Below are 22,607 nucleotides of genomic sequence, written 5' to 3' on the forward strand. Positions count from 1 at the left end.
AATGTTAAGATTCCAACACTGGAGGCACATCTATTGGACAGAAGGAGTTACGTTAGATGTTTGCTAATTCACACAAAGTGGACTTTGAGTTTATTCTGTAGGTGTGACAGGAATGAGCTCAGGTAAGAATCACTGCTGAGCAATGGATGTCACCATGGATGGCCTGGGAGAGGAGCTGAGCCCCCATGTCCCTACTTGTACCCTCTGTGGGGGGGACTGTGTCCCCAGAAACTGCTTTTGTTCAGGACCCAGTGCTTCCTAGTCTGGCGTTCTACCACTTGAGCCCTACTACAAGCCCTAGAGTTGTTGTTGTTGTTGTTGTTGTTGTGTCCTAATTAGGTCCTGAATAGCTAAGAACACACGTATGAGCCACTAGCACTTGGGTTTCGTTGTTGCTGCTGCTGCTGTTTGCTCTTTCTTTTTCTTTTTTGGCCACACTGAGGTTCAAACTCTGGACTTCATGCTTGGTAGGTAGGCACTGTACCCTTTGAGCCATATTCTCATCCCTTTTGCTTTAGTTGTTTTTTAGATAGAATCTCAAACTCTTTGCGTGGACCATCCTGGGGTTGTGATCCTCCTATCTACGCCCCTCGTATAGCTGAGATGAGTATTGAACCACAATCCTGCTGAGCACCATATCCCAAGTATTGGAATTAGAGCCACGTGCCACCACGCCCAGCCCTCTTTCCTTATATTCCTTTCCTTCCTTCTTCATTCTTATAATAAGGAGCTTTTACAAGAAAAGCTCTTACCTCATGGTGCTTCAGTTGGAATACATTTACAAAATTAACTTGGAGAAAAAATTGGAGTTGATTAGTTACATTAGATATTCTGTCAACAAAGGCAACTCATCCTAATCAGTTATAATTAACACTGAGGGTTGATGAGAAGTACAGGTAGAGCAGCAAGGCATCATGCTGAACTTCTCTCTGGGGACTTATGTAGACTCTGCTCATTATCTTCAAGTTGGAAAAGAAGGTTGTTGGCTCATTTTGGCCAAGTTGGCAAAAAGAAACATATGCCCGGCCGCTAATGGATAGAAGACCATTCTGGGCATATTTAGTGTTGTTGGCAGACAGAATTTCGTTTTCTCCAGGAATAGAATCAAAATGCTGGCTCTCGAGCAAAACCAAATGCAACATGACCCAGGCTTTGTGTTACGGTCTGCAGCCCAAGAACATTAGAGACCATCCCTGAGCAGGGGCAGTGGTAATTAAATTAGCATGACTATGTAGCCAGAAATAATCCACCCACTGGCACAAAGGAAAAAGCTATGGTAGCCTTGGGATTAGGCCAAATCCATCACCCAAAGCAGCAGCAAGAAGAATGTGCTGTCTCTCACCAGCTTCACTTCACCACTGAAGCAGCCAGAAGTCCCTCAGATTCATCTCCCACCAAGACGAGATGCTGGTCTCATTTAGTTCAGATGTATTACTACTTTAAAGACAAGTGTTTATTTAAACCACTGAATTGCTTACATTCTCCTGTAATGTCAGGGAATCAGGTCTTCGTGTGTGTGTGTGTGTGTGTGTGTGTGTGTGTGTGTGTGTGTGTGTGTGTGTGTGTCTAAGAGCTGGACACGGGGGCTTGAACTTATGGTCACTGAACTTTGCTACTCAAGGCTAGCACTCTAGAAGTTAAGCCAGCTGTTACTTCTGATTTTTTTGCTGGTTAATGGAAGATAAGTGTTTCATGGACTTTTCTGCCCAAGCTGACTTTGAACCATGATTTTGAAATCTCAGCCTACTAAGGAGCTGGGATTACAGGCATGAGGCACTATTGCCTGGCCTAACCTGACCCGACATTGTTTTTCCAAGTCAAACCACGATGTCTTTCTTCAGTTATTAGTGTGATTTCTTCCTCCCCCCACCGCTTCCAGTCTCTCCTTTTCCCTTTTAAGAAAACCTTGATTTTGTGCAGGTTTTGTATTCGTTTGCTTTCTGTAACTATAAGAAAACATATGACACAGGCTACTTTGAAATAAAGGAAATTTTATTTTGGCTCACATCTTACCTGATCCTCTGAAGTAACAAAAACTATAAACACAAATTCCTGTTCTCAGGTACCCACTGATTTTTATGATCACTAGAATCTAATTCCCACACTCTTCCCTGTATAGGAATTCCCTCCCACAACACTCCCTTCCCAAACAAGACTCCTCATGGAATGTTCTCTGAACATTTCACTGCACCACAATACAGACTCATTCCCTCAACCTCCTCATCTCTGCCACCTGCTGCAGCACATAGATTTACCCAAAAGTGCCATTGTCCCCACCCTCAGACCTCTCTCTCTCCTCTCTCTCTCTCTCTCTCTCTCTCTCTCTCTCTCTCTCTCTCTCTCTCTCTCTCTCTCTCTCTCTCATTCTGACCCTGCACTCACAAATGCTTATTTACACACTCCCTGGCTCTATGGTGTAGTGCACATAACATCCCTAAGTGTTGTTATTACTGTTGGGGGCCGAGAGAGGGAGAGAGGGGGGGAGAGGGGGAGGGGGGGGAGAGGGGGAGATTCCTGCCTTGATGAAGCTGCATGGCGTTTCTGTTCGTGCTCCGGAGAAGCAAGGCTGAGTGCGGGAGGACAGTGGGCCCTCTCCTCTCGTGGCTTGGACTGGTTGGGGTGTGTTTTTCCCATCCCTCCTCAAGAGGGACTGGGGATGAAGGACTCTGACAATTACTATACTATAGCCAATATTAAACAAAACAAATATAAATATCAAGTTGTAAGCTGGAGATTTTTTTCATTTCCCTAAATGTCAAGCTCTATTGTAAAACATATGAAACATGTACATCTTGAAGAATAAAGTTCAACATTAAAATGAATGTTTAGAAGAAGCATAAAGTTCCCAAAGAAATGGGCTTTTAATGTCTCGAATCCCTCCTGCACTCCTCCCCCAAACAAGTGTTTCACAGTGTGTGTGTGTGTGTGTGTGTGTGTGTGTGTGTGTGTGTACGTGTACATGTATTCACAGGAAATCCCATATGGCACTCCCACGGGACTCATCCATAATAATGAAAACTGAATTCTCTCAAATGTAATTCATTTTTAAGAACTATGTTTTTGCTAGTAGTACCACTAGTCAGAGAATGACCTAGCCTCAGTACCGGTCTTTCAGTAATGTGTTCCTTAGCGCATTCTTTGGCTGCTGAGTCTAACCTCTAGCTAGGCCTGTAGTTCATGTAGTAGATTCATCAGTTTCCTTACCCATTCCTGCCTTAATTACACTCTTGTGATTCTTTCTGCTCTTTGCCCAAAGCACTGTAACCACATCTTCTCCTTTATGCCACCATATGTATAACAGGACACTTGTCCATAGTTATCATCTTCTCTCTCAAAAATTTCCTACCCATAGCCAGGTGCCAGGGGCTCATGCCTGTAATCCTAGCTACTCAGGAGGCTGAAACCTGAGGATCTTGGTTCAAAGTCAGCCAGGCCATAAAAGTCCCTCATACTCTTAGCTCCAATTAACCACCAGAAAACCAGAAGTAGTGCTGTGGCTCAGGGGTAGGGCTGAAGAGCTCATGGACAGACCCAGAGTTCAAGCCCCAAGATCGACAAAAAAAAAAAAATCCTTCCCACTGGACAAGAGTGGCTCACCCGTGTAATCCTAGCTACTCAGGAGCCTGAGATCTGAGGATTATGGTCCAAAGACAACCTGGGCAGAAAATTCCAATTAACTACCACCAAGCTGAAAGTAGAGCTATGGTTCAAGTGGTAGCCTGGAGTGAAAAAGCTAAGAGATGGTGCCCAAACCCTGAGTTCAAGTCCCAGTACTGAAAAAAAAGAAAAAAGAAAACAAAAATCTTCCTGCCATTTCCAATACCTATTATACCAGTCACTTGAGTCCTAACCCAGCATTAGCATTTTTCCTATGCACAAGGAATTAAACAGTTACCTATACCGATAATTCCATAGCAAAACCTGGAATCCAGAGGCAGCTCTCAGTCCCTGTGGCAACTAGGCAAGGGGATTTCATTTCACTGCCCCATGGCCCTGCCACTGCCTCCTCCTGCCGGCCACCTGGGTTTCCACTTCTCCATGTTTTTCCTTCCCTGTGATCTCCACAGGCTGTTAAAATGGGATCTGTTCAGATCTTTGGGCTTCGGCCTGGGCATTAAGGGAATCTACTTTAGAAGCAGTGAGCCAAGTTGTCTCACAACGCTGCCCCCACTTTCCATTTTTCTGTGGTTTAGGGAAAGGTTTTCTTTTATGCCATTAACAGTGTCAACTGTATTTTATTTCTTTTTCCTCCACTTTGCCATTCCAAGGAACAGTCACTTCCCAGAGGCACGGAGTTGGAAGGGAGCTTTTTAACTGTCACTGTGGGAATGCCACCTTGCACACGTGACTTACCTTTCATCTCTGGGATTCGGCTCTGCCAGCCTCCTCCGCCCTCCCGGTTTTTATCTTGGCTTTCTGGAGTTGCTCTCTCCTGACACTGCAGACCCAGCTCCGTGATCCGAATTGCACTGGCATAAGCAAAGCATGCTACACGGACAGCGCTCAGACTCTGGGAGGTTTCTTGCCCAGGTATCCTTCCCACTGCCAGGCAACCAAAATCAAAGGCAGATTTTTCTCTAGTCTTTCTATAGACCGTTTTACCAATGTTATTTCTTCTCTTCATCTCAGCTAGAGACAAGTTATTACTGTTAATGCATTAGTTACTTCATTCCTTTCCCTTGATTTTTAAAGAAAACCAAATGCTGAATGAGGTGTGTTGGCTTACATCAGTCAACATAGCTACCCAGGAGGTAGAGTTCAAGAGGATGTAGGTTCAAGGTCAGCCCAGGCAAAAAGTGAGATCACATCCCAAGTGGTAGAGCCCCAGCCATGAGCTTGAACCTCATTACTGCTAACAACAGCAACAACAACAACATTCACCTTTTCCCAGCCTAGAATAGAAAGTGCTAGAATCCCAGGTCTTCCACTTAGCAGCCAGAGGGTACTGTGGGAAGTTTCTGCAGATACCAGCATATGTCTTCTGTGACTAGTAATTAACTTCTTAACAGCGTAACTAAACAAAGTTGTGGTTTTTCCAAAGTGATAAATGTTGCCTATTAACTCAAAGGAGAGGCTTGATAGAAAGCCACTAACTTATCAGCCAACACAGAAATGTTTGAGGGCCCAGTGACTCCATTCTTAGGGGCTATGGCTTTGTTTGTTTTGGGTATGTGTTCCTGAACTCAGTGCCAGGGCTCTGTCCTTTAGCTTTGCTTTCTTTTTGTGCTGCTCCTGGGGCTTGAACTCAAGGCCTGGGTGGTGATTCTGATCTTTCTCATTCAAGGCAATGTATCTACCACTTTGACCCATAATTCCACTTCTGGTTTTGGTGATTGACTAGGGATAACAGTGGATTTTCATGGATTTTCCTGCCTGGGCTGACTTCAAAATGTGAACCTCCCATCTCAGCTAGGATTACAGGCGTGAGCCACTGGCCCCTGACTCCACCTTGAAGCAACCTCAGTGAAAGAAGTTGGAAGGAACACAGCCTCACAGTTCTGCTCATCCCTAGGTCTCCAGTGGGTCTATATTGTGAAATGCATAAGCAACGTTTCTTACAAGGAGAGAATGCTGTCATCTCCAGGGCTACAAATGGGGAATAGTTTAACCCTTAGGTAACTTTGAAGAAAAGTGAGGAGAATAATGGGAGAGAGATTTCAGTAGAGTCTTTAATCAGCCAGGAACTGGTGGCTTATGCCTGTAATCTTAGCTACTTGAGAGACTGGAATTTGAGGATCACAGTTCAAAGCCTGCCTATGCAGGAAAGCCTGTGAGACTATTTTCTCTGACTACCAAAAAGCAAGAAGTTGTGTCTCAAATGGTCAAATTCTAACCTTGAACAAAAAGAGTTTAGGGACAGCATCCAGGGCCTGAGTTCAAGCCCCAGAATCAGCACGTGCACGCACACACACACACACACACACACACACACACACACACACACACACACACACAAATTCTTTCTATTCAGAGCTCCAAATATGCAGGACTCTTCTTTCCAAATGGAATATGTTTTCTGATATTATACACCCTTATAAAAAAACAGAAAAAGGATTCTGTGCATATTATCCAGGAACTTTTCAAGCTTCATCAAAAGCCATATCAATTTCTAGCAATGGGTTTTATTTTTCAATCCCATTTTCTTCTGTGAAAACCTTCATTAGGTTCTCAACTCTAGGTGTGTTCTGACCATGTAATTTAACAGAATGCTGCACTTCCACCAGCTTATTTTCATCACAGAGTCAATTGCTCATTGTGAATATAAATATAATCCATACGCTTCCACAAACTTGGGTACACTTTTTAGGACTACCCTAAAATAAAAGTTGTATAAATTGTCACTGAAAATTACACAGCCGCATTTACCTGTATTTCGAATTGTACTGATTAAGTCTTTCATATACCCAGCCCATTCCACAGAGATAATTAGATAGCATAAGAAGCACCCGTATTATAAAAATCAAAGAACTTAAGTCTCATTGTGAGCTCTAAGTGCCAATCAGGTTCATCTCCAGTGTTCCTAAGGCACCAGTGCCACCTGCTGGCCATATAGAATACTGCAGCAACTAAGGAAGAGCCAGCTCCTTTCCCTTCAGCAAAATGGAGCTGGGAAGTTAGTGGACAGCCTGTCATAGTGGCTGAGAATATTTTGATATAAAGACCACATGGAAGCAGTTTTGTCTTTTGCAATTATATCTTACATTTTATGGAAGCATGAAATACAAGTAAAAGTGTTTGCTCAGTTATTTTTTAGGTATTCTCCCTTAGTAGAACAAAATCTCAACAAAAGCATTACATTTATTTTTTTTTGGGGGGGGGTGGTGAATTCTACTGGTCTACAACAGTCCTGTGACCTCTGGAATGCTCATTCTAAAAATAAGGAGAGAACATGTGAGGAAAAAAAGGCAGTTCAGCTTGAAGGCTATATGATACTTTTTAAAAATAAGCAAGCATGAGCTGAAACCCCAGCTCCTTTACTATAGTCGACAGAGTAAACATTTGTCATATTCTTTAATTTCTTTAAGCCTGAGTTTGAGGTAATGTCACAGTAGTTAGAACAATTAAAAAACAAACATTTATTAAACAAAAGGCATAAAATAAGAACATAATAACTAATACGATGATCACTGCTCTACAATCTTAAACACAAACAAGAGATTTGTCTGAAACTTTATAGGTAAATTCCCAAGGGAGATTTATGCTCATTGTGCATGGATAATACTCTCCTTCTCCATCCTTCCAGACTCAACTTCTGACTCCCAAATGCTCCACTTCCACCAAGTACTCGCTGCAAGCAGCAACAGCACTGCGCATGCACACTTGGCTGCTCATGGATCACTGAGGTTGTAATTTTAAGTCACTACTCTACTCTACCAGTACCCTGAAGTGTCGGACTAGTTTAGCTCTCTGAAGCGGCAGGCTTTTGCCAGGGTTTCTGTTTGTTTCACATCAGGCATTCCATGGTGCTTCCTCCTGAGGACCCTTCAGTACTTGCAAAGAACCACAGACTCTTCTGTGATTTTTCTAGAATGTTTGACCAGCCCAAAACCCTGTAAGAGCTCTGCTGATTGGTGGAAGCCCAGAGGTCGTGTGATTGTCTGTGGATCCCATGGGCTGTGTTCATAATGATTTTTATTCCTAAGGCTGGGTCCTCCTAAGGTCTGGCCCTTGTTGACACTGACTTGGAGAGACAGAACAGTTCATAGAGGACTTGACAGGGGGCGTGAAGGTGATCCCACTCAAGTGTCCTGACAAACCATTTCTCTTGGCCCTATTCAAAATACTAGAACACCTCCATTTTCAAATCTTCCTTGAGAATCCTCAGCTTAGAGTCTTAAGGTCTTTCCCAACACTTCCATTCTTGTCTGTAAATCTCCATCCAGCCCACCTCATAAGTGAATATATATTGTTATATATAATATATGTTGTTATATATTACATTTTATATATTAATATTACATATATACTTGCACATGTCTTTATTCTTCATTCAAGGAAGTCATGGAGTCTCCATTTCAAAAAATCTGACAAAACATACCCAAGGTTGAGACAGTTTTCTACCTTCCACAACCCTCACTGGGGAGGAAAGGCAGACAGAAGAAAAAAAAAGTTTGAAAATAGGGCAGTGAGTAGTTGCTAAGCAACCATGGAGTATGCAGGAAGGAGGCTGGGGCACTGGGAGGGGTGGGAGGGGAAGAAAGGGGAGGCGAGGCTTAGGACAAGGAAATGGAGAAGGAAGTAACAGCCTGTGGACTGGCTGATTGTATGCATTTAGGCAGACAGTAGAGACGTCTTCTGCCTGGCTCCTGTGACCTGCGTAGGCCATGCTTCATTTTTTTTATCCTCCACTTACCATGCCCAGAGTAAAACTACACAAATAAAAAATAAGCCAGGGTCTGGTAGCTTCTGCTTTGTTACTGCAGAGGTGGAGATCAGAGGGACAAAATTGTCGAAAAATCCATGAGGCTCAATGAAAAGTCAGAAGTGGAGCTATGGCTCAAGTAGTAGAGCTTGTGCTAAGCAAGAGCACAAGGGTCTGAGTTCAAGCCCCAGTACTGGCACGTGCGCGCACACACACACACACACACACACACACACACACACACACACACACACCAGTTTTTACTCTTCTATTTTGAAATTACATTAAGGGGCTCTATTGGAAAGTGATGCAGTCCCGGAGTTGTTATTTTTGTTATCTACCACTCAATCCACATCTCTCCTTCTGGCTTTTTGCTGGTTAAATAAAGAGCACAGTCTCTTTTATTTGTCTCCCTGAGGTGGCATTAAACCTAGATCCTCAGATCTCAGCCTCCAGAGTAACTAGGGTAAATAGGCATAAGCTACCAGATCATGGCTTACCCTTGAAGAGAGATAGACAGACAGTCAGAGACAAAGGGACAGGGAAAGAATGCAAAAACACAATCAACTAAAGCATTGCTAAGCTCAGATAAGAGACAGACAGAAAGGCAGACAGACAATCCTGCCTCCCACCCACACATGCCCTGCCCCTCCCCTCTGCGCTCATGCCCTGTACTTCTTCAATACAGACCACCCAGCCAAACCTCAGGTACTATTAGGACGTGTTTGGTAGTTCTTCTGGGGTCCTCGATGCCTACAGTAGGGGGCACACAGGGCATCAGCCAATGAGCACTGTCAGATGGAAATGAGTTTGTGGTCATCCTACCCTGATTGCCCAAGCTCCTCAGGGAATGCCACCTCGACCACCCCGCCATGCCTCGTCCTCAGCCTTCACTTCCTCCTGCACCACTGTAACAGATGCCTTTTGATCTGTGGCCTGCCTTTAAAACCTGACATGTGGTGGTTAGGGTGGTAATTAGACATCATTTAAAAGTTATTTCTGCCTTGTTAACTGACTTACTCTGTGATCAAATTATGGGATAATTTAGAGGAACTCAGGCATATTGATTGTATAATCCATAATGTGGGTAATTAATAACCACCCCCTAAAAGCTCTGTGTGAAAAATTGTAAGGAGTCACATTAGATGGGGGGGGAAAGCGAAGGCCCTGAATCTGCTCTTTCCTCAAAGCTTACACATTCACTACATATAAAAACAGAAAGCTTGCAAAGAAGGTGAAGTCAAGATTTGATGTGAGGATTCATTGGCACTTATTATACCTCTGTAAGTGGCCATATATGGGTACCAGGTGGTACTCCTCTCACCCCAGGAAGGCCAGGCTGTCCTCTGCAAAGATGCCCTGTCTGCAGGCTTCCTGTGGACAGCTTCTCCCTCCAGCGCTGAGCGGCCAGCGGGGCTCCGCCTAGACCCAGCCCTTGGGACTGAAGCACAAGGAGCTGATGCTATCTGAGTTGGAATGGGTGGTTTATACTCACTCTCCAGTAACAGTGCAGTAACTGCACTGACTGGGGTCACGTCTCCCTATTCTCAGATCTTATCTCCCTACTTCCAGCCACAACAAAATAGAACCACTAACGCTCATAAACATCATTTATCATTATGAACGTGAGTTTCTAGCCCAAGCTCCTTTTTGTTTCCACCCTGCGAGCTGAGCTACATCTTGCTTGAAACAAAGGGAACTCTGTAGTTTAGGCAAATGTAAGATATTATTGGTTTAAGTCTTGGCCCAATGAGAAGCTAACAGGTCTTCAAGGAACCTAATGGCACCAAGTGCCCAGAGGAATGAAGAGAGCAGACAGGACTCCTCCCCCCACCCCCAAAAAATGCCCTAAGTCAGAGATAGGTCAGCTGGCCAGAAAGTATATCCGAAATCAACATGATCTTGCTTACTATTGCCAAGGCTGCCTGGATGCCTGCATCAATTGATTGGCCCTCCTCTCTACACACTGAAGCATCATATGATAAAGGGACACTAGCATATTAATGGCAGCCTGTTTATGGGGCTCAATACTCTACACCCACACTTGGAAGTGTGCTGTTTCCCCCTTCCCAGGGCAGACCTGGAATCTTGTTTCTTCAAGGCCAAGTTCAGCCACCTTTCCCCTCCTTCAGGTAGGGTGGAAATCAATACCAGTAGCTATTTTTCAATTCTGACTTGTTTCCTAGTGTTTCTCTTTATTAATACAGCCCCCTTACACTAGTCGTTCAAAATGTTAACCCAAGTGTCTTTTTCTCAGAAATCTGGAAACACAACATCCGACATCAAGTTGTCAATATGGTTGATTCCTCCCAAGATCCATCTCCTTGGCTTGCATCTGTCTGCCTTTGCTCACTTCCTGTGGCCCTTTTTGTGTGTGTCTGTGGTGTTTCCTTATACTCCTTAGTTATATTCAATTAGGGGTCATGTTGTAGTCCCAGCCTTTCTTAGCTGTGTAGCCGTGTGTGTGCATGTTAGTATTAGGGCTTGAACCCAGGACTTCATGCTTGCTCCTGGCTTTTCTTTCACTCAAAGTTGACTCTCTACCACTTGAGCCACAGATTCACTTTCTGGCTTTTTGCTGGTTAACAGGAGATAATAGTCCACTCATGCTGGCTTCAAATCTTGATTCTCAGATCTCAGCCTCCTGAGTAGCTAGGATTATAGGTTGAGCCAACGATGCCCAGCTTTCATTACCTCTTCAATGGCATTATCTCTAAACATTCAGTCTAAGATTTTGAGGTGAGGCATTCGAGGTGGTGAAAGATACAGTCCAGGCTCAGACACCTCCCCCTCCACACACAGATGTCCAAATACTTTATCTCTACGTTTGTGAGGGGAATCTGTAGACACACTGTCATAAGAAGAAATCATTGAGAAATTAAAAGCAAAATTGTCTTCCATGCAATGGAAATAAATGGGAAAGGCAGAGGGGCTGAAAATTGATGTGGAGCTAAATCAAATGACAGAGAGACTAAAGAAAGCTTTGCCAAGAGCACAATGACTCCCTCCCCAGTGGAGAGGAGAGGTTGCTAACTACACTTGGATGGGCCCTATGTGCATTTGGATTTTTGTGCTTGTGAATACTAAAAAAAATATTTTTAAAGCATCACTAAAGATTTCCGGGTGACATCGTGATGAATGTTTATTTTTCAGTAAACTCCCAGCCAGCCCAGCCTACCAATCCCATTAGAGGTACCTTCTGTGGTGGAAAAGTGATTTCAAGATTCCATTTCTTGATTCCCGGCCCAGTTTGCCATTTGTCAACAATAAAACAGAACTAGGCCATCCTGTGGTAGAACAGAGACCACTTCATGGCCCCACACTGCCCAGTACTTCAGAATCAGATGTGTATCTGGCCAGGAGACATCATGTGACTCATCAGAACAATCTGGCTCCATCTGGGCCAATGGACTTTCAAGACAGAAAAAATATTGTTAATAAATCTCCCACAATTCACAACTGACGTTTCTACTTCCTTGGATTTTCCTAACCTTAAAGAGGACTCTTAAATAAGTTACACTGAAAAATGGGTCTTTTTCAAACTTAGCAAAATTCTCATATATTGTTTCAAAAGGTCACTTCTGTGGTGCAGAGGAAAAGGTATTCCTTCACTTCTATTACTGGGTAACTGGCATCCCCCATGCCAGCAGGGTGCTTATATAACAGCTGCTCAGGACAGCTGTGAAACAGAAATACAATCTCAGCCACTCACCAAGAGGGCAATCAGACGGATATACTTGACAACTTGAACACACACACAAATCTGTGTGTGTATTGATGATACAATCCTATCCAGTTTCTTGGCCATTGTTTTTCAGACTCACAGGAAGCAACTGAAATGTTCAGATAAATTTGAGTTTTTCACCAATTTCAAATCATGTAGAGAAAAATAACGCAGAACAACAAGGAAAATTGAGACAAGAAAGAAAGGCAAAGAAAATGTTTCACAGTACATTAAGTTGTGAAAAATAACACTGGGCTTTGATAATATATGTGCACACACTTATGCATGTGTGCATACCTACATACCCACACAACACACACACACACACACACACACACATATATACACACACTTGCATGCACTTGCAAACTGAACCTTTTAAAGGTGAATCCAAGGCACTTAAACTCCAGTTGACCAGATTCTAGACATTCAGACCTAGGGCTGTGAATAGAGACACACATCTCCAGTTCCAGCCACTTGAGGATCATAGTGCAAAGCCAGCCTGGGCATAAAAGCTAGTGAAGCACTGTCTCAAAGAAACAAGCCAGGTGTGGTGTTATGTGTCTGTAATTTCAGCTACTTACGAGTTACAGATAGAAGAATTGTGGTCTGAGCTAGCTCCAGGCAAAAACATAAGACCAATAAACAAAAGCAAGAAAGGTTAGAAATGTGGCTCAAGTAGTAAAGCATATGTCTACCAAGAGAGTGGCTGCCTAGAGCACCTGCCCAACAATCAAAAACAAAGAAAAATAGAAGAATTCATTCTTCATTGTTCACTCTCAGAAGTTACAATCTGGCCAGTATGTCAGCCCTACAGATATCAAAATAACAGGTAGAAATAAGAGTTAAATTAATGCCTTAAAACATTAGAAAACCAAATGTTCATAATTTACTTATGCAGAGCACTTTTTCATATATTTTTATTGTAATTAATAGAAGGGTTACATTATATTCGCCAGACAGAAGGTGCATTACTTCACATACATTGATACCCTTTTTCATGTCTTCATCCCCATTTCCCTCCCCCCTCATCCCTCATCTTGTTTTCCCCCCTTCCCGGTCCAATTTCAAATAACCAATTACAAATATATCCAATATATCAGATAAGAAAGTGATAGATATACTGTAACAATATGAGATAACCAAGAGACAGCAAAAGAAATGAGAGATAACATAGTACATTAAGGACAACAATCACTCATTATATGGCTTTTGTTTCTATATCCTGGAGGTCCTTTCATTTAGCATCATACTGTATGGCCTTATGTATCTAGGTTTTGCTCTATTGCAAATTGCAGAGCACTTTTTAAAGGAAACACTGGAGCCCACATAATGGGGTTTATGTGTTGTTTAGGGTGCAAGTGAATAAAACCAGAATGGGTGCAGCGGGGGAGACATTTTATGGCTACTGAACAGAATGGCGGTGAAGAGCAAACAACAGGAACTAGAGGAAGGAGACTGGTTGCAAGAGGGAGAGGAAGAAGTGGAGAAAGAGCAGGATGAACAGAAAGAAGTCAAGAAGGGAGGCAGAAGAGGAGAGGGGGGAGGAGCCAGGCACCATAAGAAGCACATGGTCATCCAGACGCTGAGGCTGAGAGGAGTCAGAATGCCGACTGACAAGGCAACAGCATATTGCAGAGCATCACACTCCCCGTGAGGCGGGACTCCAGCACCACCACCAGCAGAGAACAGGGGTCTTGCACCCAAAGCCCCCCACAGCAGTGTAAACAACCTGTGGACCACCAGCCAGTGAGACATCAACCACTCTCTTGAACCCATAGGGCTTAGCTGAAGATTTTCAACAGAACAAGCACAAGGCAGAACAAAAGAGCTCCAACAGGATGAACTTGATAAGAAGTTGCAGGAAAGCTCATCTCAAGAATTAAGTCAGATGTGGTGACTTAAGCCTGTAATTCCAACTACGAAGACATTGTAGTAAAAGGACAGCAGTCTGAGGCTGATTTGGGCAAAATAAATGTGAGACTATCTGAAAAATAACCTTGAAAACAGAAAGGGCTGGGGGCATGGATCGAGTGGTAAAGAGCTTGCGTAGCAAGCACAAAGTCATAACTCCAATTAAACTCTAATATTATAGTTAATTAATGAAATAGAAATAGTAGCCTTGGGTTTTGCCTACTTCACAGTAGTTTCCTTGAGAGCTGTATTTCAGATCATTACCTGTGAGCCCTAATTCTACCTCTCTCACTCCTCGCTTCCTCTCTCCTTGTCTGTGACACTAATTTTAAATGTATAGTGTTCTCTTGAGAGCAAGTGAGATTGTTCAAATTAAACATAAACCATAAATGTCAGTTTTCTAACAGAGCTCTGTGGTCCTAGCTACAATTTGTAATCACTGATATAAAACTCACTGGAAATGTACATACATTTATGTATGCAACAAATGGTAAATTGCTCTGACTATATCTCAATTAATTGTCTTTTCTGAAAACTGTAATATTCAGATTGGCACCAGTGGCTCATGCCTGTAATCGTAGCTACTCAAAAGGTTCAGATCTGAGTATCATAGTTCAAAGCCAACCCAGGCAGGGTTGGCCATGAGACTGTTATAGGCAACAAACTACCAAAAAGCCAGAAGCAGAGCTGTGGCTTAAGTGGTACAATGCTAGCCTTGAGCAAAAGTAGATCAGGGACAGTGCTCCGGCCCTGAGTTCAAGCCCTAGGGGACACACACACACAGAGTGTATACATACATATGGTGATTGCTCATGGGAGTTACATTCCAGAGACTCCCCCACTGCCAGTGAAAATCTGTGAAGTAGTAGTGTTATATTTTTATAATACATTATTTCATTATTAAGGCTTTATAAACCCTTCCCACTCTCCTATAAACCTTTCCCACTCTCTTAATAACCTTTCCCACACTCGGATAAACACTTCATATGCTCTTAAACACTTTATACACACTTAAATGTATGTGATTTTAACATATAAAATGCTATATGGGTCCTCACTAGCAAAGTACACTAAAACTTGAATGGTGAAGACCATGGATTATGTAGCTGTGCGGTGCTGATGGTGATGGAGGTGATGAGGATGAAAAGAAGGACTGCACAGCCAAGAAGAGAATCACTGCTCTTGTGAAGACACCACTTCATCAGGTGGTGCAGTATCTTTGCTCTGAGCTGTAACTTCTATGTACGCCAAAGGTATAGGCGTAGCTGAGCTCTTTGTTCAAGAGATGGACATAGTTATAGGGAGTTGCTGGCACTGCTTTTTCTTTGGAATGAGAATGGTTTTTTTTATAAACTGGCTTGCCACTATCAATTGCATTTATAAAGTACAACAAACAAACCATCTGGTGGCCCCATAAATGGGACACTTGTTGAACTTCTTTAGCCATTCTGATCATGGTTGCAAACAAACAAGTGTTAGACCAACATCCTCCTCTTCTCCAACCCATAGTCCTCATCACCTTCATCATTTGCTGACTTCCTCATCTCCATCAGGTCTTCATCCATCAATGCGTCTGTGTGGACATTGATCACGTTATTCACGTGAGATCACCTCCTCCCAATCGTTTGGCTGGCTTCACAGCCTTCGCTACTGCAGAGTGCTGGACTTCATCAAGAGAGAATCCTGTGCAATCGTGGACCACTTCTGGCCACAAATGTTTCCAGCTGGCAATGACTATTTCATTCTTCATCTGTTTTATGGCCCTTCAGTAGTTATGTCAATCTGCCGTTAGAAAGAAATGTTCATTCAAGCGAATAGTTTCAACCAGGTTTCGCACGTTGTTTTGTATGTAGAGCGTTAAAAGCATGGGTAACATCTTGATCCACGGGCTGAATGAGCAATGTGGTGTTCAACAGCAACAACTCTGCCTGGACATCAATATACAACAGATTGGCAACATGGCCTCTAGTATTGTCCATCATCACAAGCACTTTGAACTCAAGGGGTTTTTTTTTTTTGGAGGCTTTTTGTTGTTGTTTGGTTTTGTTTTGTTTGCTTACCCTCTGGGATAAAGCACTGGTGGATGCAATCAGTCATGAGAAGGTTCGTGGACCAAGTCTGGGAGCTGTGCATCTAGTTCATAGGCAACACATTTTTGTGTTTAGAGTCCTTGGGTTTTATAATTAAGTCCTGGCTTTATCATAAAACCCACACATAATCAGCAGCATTCCCACATATAACCAGAGTTACTCAGTCTTTTGGGGCCTTAAAACCAAGGGCTTTGGCTTTGTCCTTCATTTCAAAATAAGCCATCTCCTCCATGTTAAAATTTGTTCAAACTTATAGCTTCTTTCCTCATGATGGATTCAAATGTGCCGTTCATGTACTCCTCAACTCAGGCTTTATCCATGGAGGCAACTTCTCCACACAGAGAAATGCTCTTGAGGCCAAAGCATCTTTGAAATGTGTCAGTCCAGCCCTTGCTGGCACTAAATGGGGTTGGTATAGTGGGAGAAGCACTGGACTATTCTGCTTCTGCATCATCATCCTTCTCTTCATCCTCACCACTGTTTGAATGTCCATGCTCTCCACAAAACTATCATAAAGTTTCTTGGCCTTTGGATGGTGTTGGTATTCAGCCAGATATTCTTCTGACAGTCACTTATCCACAGGGCCAATGCAGACTCCATCCTCACGATGGCCTTACTGTGGGAAGTGACCACCGCCATCTTCGCAGTCATGTTCAAAGTCATCGTTTTGCGGTACACTTAATATTCTTCTCATTTTTCTTTATGTAGTGAACAGTAGCTTTGTTGACCCCATAATGGCAGTCTTCCGTTAACCTCGAGAAGGTCCCCCTGTTCTTTGATGGTAAGCAGCGTCCTCTAGCACTAGGCGTCACTGCCAGAAGCCTTAGAAGAGGCAAAACCTTTGGGTAGCCTCATAGGGCTTGAAATAATCTCCAGCTTTTACAAAAAAAATCAGAAGAACAGAACACTATGTGCAGCAATCACAATCACAGCAATGTGCTGTGGAGGAGAGATGTTGAACGTAGGACACAGTGCAGGAGACTGATGCTGTGATCACTGTGAACCAATCAGTGTCCACATATACAACACAGTGCTGGCTGTGTTTGGTCGCCTTCCATTCCATCAGCCAATAGTGTGCTATGCACAATGTGGTCGAGGCATACTGCATTTCCATTGTGTAGAGTAGAGTATTCATCCTCTGATGAATTACACACTGCTTTATTTTGATTTAATATTCTTTTAATATGTTTGAATTGGCAATTTTATGTTTATATTGCTTTAAAATTTTTAGACAAAAGCAATTAAAATTATAAATGGTATATAAATACCTATATACCGCAAAAATCCCACAATACAGCAAAAACTCCACAATACAGAATTAGATATATTTTTTAACCTGTAATACAGGGAAGCCACAATAAGTGGGAGTTTCACTATGATATTACCTTTCATGCATATTGTGTACTTTGATCAGATTTACCTCCTCTATAATTATTTCTTATCTCCCCTTCCCAGAATCTACTTTTTCAAATCTTTCTTGCAAAGTTTCAAGTGCTATCATGGTATCATTTCCATACATGCACACAAAGGTATTTGATAATATTCTTTCCCCTGACCCTGTTTTTTGTCCCTTCCCACCTCCCAGAGGTTCTCCCAAAACAGTCCTCCTTTATGTTCTTATCATTTATTTATTCTTTAAATGACAGAAAAGCATATAATTGTGTGTCTGAATCTTCCTTATGTTTTTGTTTTTTGGTCAGTCATGAGAATTGAATTCTGGGCCTGGGAGCTCTTCAGCTCAAGGCTAGTGCTCTACCACTTTGAGCCACAACACCACGTCCCTTACTTATTTTTCCTAACGTCAGTGCCTCTAATTCCACCCAATTTCCTGCAAATGACATGATTTCATTCTTCTAAATAAGACTCCATTTTTTTTTTTTTTGCTCAAGGCTAGTCTCTACCACTTGAGCTACAGCACCAACTCTGGTTTTTTCTGTGTACGTAATACCAAGGAATTGAACATTGAACTAAGGGCTTCAAGCATGCTAGGCAAGCACTCTACCATTAGGTCACACTCTTGGCCATATATATACTACATTTCTGTGATCTGTTCATCAATTGCTTGGTCCCTAGTTTGACTCTGTATTTGGCTACTGTGCCTAGTGGTACACAGTGATAAATTTACAGGTATCTGTTTGCTGATGTACATTACTTTGAACATCTGACTAAGAGTGGGATAGCAAGATAACATGGGAGCTCTAACTTTAACTTTTAAAGGAACTTCCACACTGATTTCTATAGTGGGTGGGTGCATTAACATATATTCCCAACAGCAATATATCAGGTTTTCTGCCCTCTCATCCTTGACAACATTTGTTGGTGGTGGCCATTCTGACTGTAGCAAAATAAAATCAGTGTTCTATACATCAACATTTCCTTTATGGCTAGGGATACTGGGTATTTTTTCATATGTTTATTTACCATTTTTAACACTCTTCCATTTAATTGGGTGTTTACAATTTCAGTAAGTTTTCATTTCTTAGCTTTTCATATAGCCTGGATCTTAAGCTCCATCTTATCAGATGAATAGCTCTCAAAGGTTTTCTGCATTCTCTAGGCTGCCTCTGACCTCTACTGATTGTTTCCTTTAACGGGCAGATTTTTTTTTAATTCAGTACACTCCTATTTGTCAATTCTTATGCATTTTTTCCTGAGCAATTCCAGGCCTATTCAGAAATTGTTACCTATACCTGTTTCTTCCAAGTGTTTTACCTATGTTTTCCTGTGGCAGTTTCAAAGTGTCACATAGTATACCGAAGTCATTAATGTATTTTTAATGAATTTCCTTCACATGGTGAGATAGGAGTTTATTTTCAATCTTGCACACATGGATATTTTATGTACCACTAATTATTTGTTGAAGAAGTTGTTGTTTTTTTTCCAGTCTATGTTTTTAGCTCCTTTGTCCAAATCAGATGGCTGGAGTTTTGTGACTTTATTCCTGGGCTTTATCTCTCATTAATATATGTTTATGCCAGTACTATGATGTTTCTGTTACTGTACAATTCCAAGAGAAGAATTGTGATACCTCCCGTGTTGTTCCTATACTCAGGATTGCTTTGGCTACTTGGGGTCTTTTGGAGTTCCATCTTGCTTTTTTCAGTTTCTGTGGAGAATATCAGTAGGACTTTGAGGAAGACTGCACTGAATAACAAAGGCATTTTCATAGTATTATCTCTACAGATCCATTAGCATGGGAGGTCTTTCCATCTTCTAGTGTTAGCTTTATTTTCTTTATTTAATGTTCTACAGTTTCACTTGTTTTCCCTCTCTTTGTTAAGTTTATTGTTAAGATATTAGGAATAATTCAGTTAGTTTAGATATGATTACATTGAGTTGAGGGGTTTGTTCTGTTTTATTTTGTTTTGTTTGCTAGTTCTGGAGCAGGAACTCAGGGCCTGGGCACCACCCTTACACACTTTTTACTCAAGGCTACTACTCTACCACTTGAGCCACAGCACCACTCCCAGCTTTTTCTGTGTATGTGGTACTGACGAATTGAACCCAGGGCTTCCTGCATCCTAGGTGAACACTCTACCACTAGACTAAGTTCCCAGCCCTGAGTTGAGGGGGTTTTTTGAGGCAATTGTGAATGGGATTGTTTTCCATCTTTCTCAGTATGTTTGTTATTGGTGTATAGAAAAGCTGCTGACATTTACATATTGATTTATTATCCTGCTACCCTTCCAAAAATGTTTAAGAGTTCCCTGGTGGATGGTTTTACTTATTGAAATGATATCTTTCTAACTTTTTCCCTTGGCTGATCTCAAACATGTCCCCCATCTTCCCTTGAGATGATTCTTGGCTCTAGCTTTCTGAGATAAGCAAAGTGACTAAATGGACCTCCTCCCCAGTACCAGTCTACCACACAAGAGATTGGCTGTTACACCGCATCGCCTCACTGGCTTTAAGATTAGTGAGAACTGCCAGCTGGTCCTGTGGCAAAGGTGGCTAAAGCTGCATGGCTTCTTCTTCTTCTCAACCCCAAGGTCTGGAGCTGTTGCTGGTTCCACTTCTTCCTGTCTGCTTCTCTGTGGCTCTTCCGCTGTCCCATCATCTCTTTTATAATCCCAAAGCTTTTGCCACCTTCATCTTTTTCGATCTTTATCTTTGTGCAATAAAGTCTGCCCTTTGTCTCTCTGACTTTTCTCAGCATCACATGGAAGAAGTTTCAATTCCACCAACGGAAATGCCTTAATTAATTTGTTTTTAATTTATGTGACCATACTGGGGCTTGAACTCAGAGCCTTGCACTCACCCTTGGCTTTTTCACTTAAGGCTGGCATTCTACCACTTGAGCTACAATATACCTCCAGCTATTTGGTAGTAATTTGGTAGTTAACTTTTTTTGCTCTGCCTGATTTCAACTGTGATCTCCAGATCTCAGCCTCTTGAATAGCTATGATTGGAGATATAAACCACCAATTCGCAGTCTTGATTAATTTTTTTAATTTTTTTGTTGTTGAGGTAATGTATAGAGGGGTTACCAGATAGTAGGTGCATTACTTTTCACACATTATTATCCCTTCTCAGATACAGTATAGCCAAATAAGCAGGAAGGTCTTGGGTAGTATTATATTTCCATGAACAAAAAGAATTCCAAAGGTGATAATACACTACTCATTTGTATTCCTGAAGTTTCTTCCACTTGTAAGGAACAGAGGCTCTGGCTAGATGCAGAGTCATCCAAAAGCAAAGGGGAGAGAATGCATTTATCAGAAGGACACAGAAAGGATTTTGTGGAGCTCCAGGGGCCTCACTGGCAATTTCCTATAGAGCATTGATTTTCAACCTTGATTACATAATAGAATCACATGGGTAACCTTGAAAAACAAGCAATGCACTGGCTCCACTCAGACAAATTATATTGGAATCTCTAGTGGCAGGGCCCATGGATAAGGATATTTAAAGAGCTCCCCAGCTGGTCTTAATGCATAGCCAGGGGTTGAGAAGTACTCCTCTGAAATGTTAGAATTAACATCACTCAATTTTAATGACTCCAGTATTTTCTGCTCAAAATTCTGGAATCCCCAGAAGAGATGTTGAAAGCAGCCTTGTTTATATTGAAAATGTGCCACTGGAAAAAGAATTAGCCAAAGTCAAGAAAGCATAGTCACACTGGACCAGACATGGCAGCTGAGATCAAAGCAAACTGAACTCCTGTGAGCTGGGAGGATCCTCAGAAAGCATCTACTCCCTATGAATGGCTGTGATAAGATATGGCATGCTTTACTGAATATTTATTTCTTCCTGTGAACCCACACAGATAAAACAACCAGATAAAGCCTGGCACTGGTGCCTCCTGCCTGCAATCCTACCTACTCAGGGGGCTGAGATCTGAGGATTACCATTTGAAGCCAGGCCAGGCAATAAGTCCATGAGACTCTTGTCTCCAACTAATCACCAAAAAAGCCACAAAGGGAACTATGGCTCAAGTGACAGTGCTAACCTTGAACAAAAGAGGCTCAAGGACAGAGCTTCAGGCCCTGAATTCAAGCCCCAAGACCAGTACCGAAAATAAATACAAAAATAAAAAGAATCAAAGAATTCCGATTCCAGCATGCCAGCACAGAAAAAAACACCAAAATAACTACAGAACACAAAAGGGTGCAGGCATCACGGAGGGACAGTTGTATATTCATACTGTTTGCAGTGAATCAGGAGGGGCAGAAAGCAAACAGAAAGAGGCCTGACATGTCTGGTAAGTAATAGAATGGCTCTCACCCAACAGTACCAAGTTGTCTCTGGTTAGCTTCTTTCATAAGCAGAACTCAAGACAAGGAATTTGATTGATGTGTCAGGGAAGATATCAGTATGGTGTGAAGACCTAAGAGAGAAAAGAAAAGGCTGATAATAAAGGCCATATCATCAAGCATGTAGGGGGGGAAAAAAACCCTACTAAGGAGGAAAATGTGGAAGGCTGTGAAGAATTATCCAACCAAGGGTGAGATACCCTTTCACCAACTGGCACCGTTCATGGATTGAGGGCTGCCGTGGGGTACATGGGAGATGTTAACATCTGGGAAAACAGGCCTGCTAGGCACACAGACAAATCAGCTCCAGAAGGTTTGAAAGCTCTCCATGAATACAATTTGATGCTGGGACTGGCTTCAGTTGGCCTCCAACAGGGTGGTAAGTCCCAAGGGGATGAGCCCTAACAGCAGCTGCTAGTGAGGGAAAACTCTGAATGAGGCACAGAAAAAAAGAGCACTGGATTTGTCCTGAAAATACCAAAGTACAAGTCAATGATCATCAATGAAGAAGGAACCAACTCAGGTGATACATTCATCAACAAAGAACATGACCACTGCCCATAGTTATTAACTGGCAATGATCCAAATTGAACTATTACTCTTAGTATCTTTCCTTGGGGGGATGGGGGGGGTCACAGCTTAACTTCATGACTCAACTCTCAGACTTGGCAACTATAAGACCTTGCTTCAATATTTTAATCTCTCCTGAGTTACTCAAATGGCATCCCTTAATAATACCCAGCTCCTAGGATTGAAATGAAACG

This window comes from Megascapheus bottae, chromosome 1 (genome assembly GCF_031878675.1).
Source record: "Megascapheus bottae isolate mThoBot1 chromosome 1, mThoBot2.hap1, whole genome shotgun sequence".
Taxonomy (NCBI): Eukaryota; Metazoa; Chordata; class Mammalia; order Rodentia; family Geomyidae; genus Megascapheus; species Megascapheus bottae.